Consider the following 2,013-nt stretch of genomic DNA (forward strand, 5'->3'; position numbering starts at 1 on the left):
TTTTATACAAAAAAAAAAAAAAAAAAAAAAAAAAGGTTGCTAGTTGCCTGGAAAACCAAAAACCATACCTCGTGCAATAAAATGAATTAGTTAATTTGGTGGAAAACATGTGCCATGGAAGATGGAAATTCTATTGCCTAGAAAATGTTACCTATCAAACAAGGCAAATGGAAGGAAAATAGAATTTAAATTCCCTTTTTCATGGAAAAGGGAGTTATCAAACATGGCATTAGTAATTGTAGTGGTAATATAATTACCCTTAGGCTTTATATTTGTTGTGTAACAATAATTTATTAAATTAAAAATTATATTAAAATTCTAATTATGTAATTTTACTTAAGGATATTTTAGTAAATAAGAAAATTGGGGTGCACTTAATAAAATTTGTAGTGGTAATATAATTACCATTTCTTCTTTTATTGCATGATTTTGGATATCTTGGACTTGTATTTCAAGGTAAGTTCTAAGATAGGAATATTAGCAATGTTTTGAAAACTAATCCGTACATCGACCCAGAAATGGTTAAGAGTCAAGGGTTAGAAGGTTCAATCGAGGTCGAATTAGATGTAATAAATAAATATACACACACACAAAAAAATACTATAACTACAATATATTTTTAAATTTTCGTACTATTAATTCAAATTGAATAAAAATCAATTTTTTAATTAGATTTATTACTATACAATTAGCCCATGTTTGAGCTACATTCAAGGAAAAATTGCATCATTCATGTCAAATTAATGGAACATGTGTGGTTAAAAAGTAAGGAAAATTTTAAATTTTCGTGTAATATTATTTTATTGAAAAATGTGTCGTTGAAATGATGTCAAATCACTGTTGAATAATATATTTTTTTTAAAAATAATGTAGCTCAAACAAACGCTTACTATCGACATTTCAAGAATTAACAATCAATATATTGAAATAATCTGCTTTGTTAAAATTGATATCGTTTGAGCTTAGAAAAATTAATATTTAAAATTATTGTGCTAATTTTTCATGAAGCGAATTTTTAATTTTAAGTTAAATTTGAAAATTGGATAAATAAAAAAACTGAAGTGAAAATTTCTAAATTTGTTTGGCCCAAAATTAAATTAAAATTTTAAAAGCCAATAGGCATTTGGAATTTTTTTTTTTTTTTTTTTTTTTTTTTTTTTTTTTTTTTGACTTGCTCAGAATTATTTTGATTTTTTTGGGCTATATATTTAGGGATTTTTTTAATAATGATTTAGTTGTAGAAATTTCTTTGTTTTTTCTATTGTTTTCATCATCAATCATGGGTTTCATTTTTTGTTTCTTTTTGCTTATTTTTTCTATCTCTTTATTTGACTAACTTAGTACTGATTTAGCTGACTTTAATGAGCTGATTTTTTGCTTGTCGTTTGGAATTTTTAGGTGTTTCTTGATCTTTATCATTTACTTTCCTTTGTTGTGTATGCATGATTTTTCCATAATTTTCCTTTAATGAAACAAAAAAATATTTTAAAGTAAATTTAATTAAATTCTAAGTTAGCCAAAATGATATTGTTGCCAATTTTGACAAATAAAAAAATTATTTAGTTTTAAATGTACTTATTTATTTATAATTAAAGTTCTTTAAGCCTAGCAAAACGTCACTACCTTTCTAAAATAAGAAGTCGCTCATTCCCATCCAACAGCTAGCAAATTGTAATTTGTAATCGACGAGTTTCACTATATAATTTGTAGAAAGGAAAATTACAATCTCTCTCTCTCTCTCTCCCCCCCCCCAAGTGATACAGAAAGAAGAATTGATAGATATTCTAAAAGATTTTCGAAGTTTATGGTGCAATTAAACCCTATCAACACTTTTCAATTACACTAATGTTGGGATTGACACTTAATAATTCTCTTCCTAACAAATTTTATCGAGTTCCCATCTGTTAATTCTGCAATCTTATCACCCAAAAATTCATTATTAACAAACTTTTCGTCAAAATCCACAGTCCCATATCCGTTTGAGGATTTGTTTAAAGTGTACAAGAAGTGGGT

This window comes from Olea europaea, chromosome 22 (genome assembly GCF_002742605.1).
Source record: "Olea europaea var. sylvestris chromosome 22, O_europaea_v1, whole genome shotgun sequence".
NCBI classification, from domain to species: domain Eukaryota; kingdom Viridiplantae; phylum Streptophyta; class Magnoliopsida; order Lamiales; family Oleaceae; genus Olea; species Olea europaea.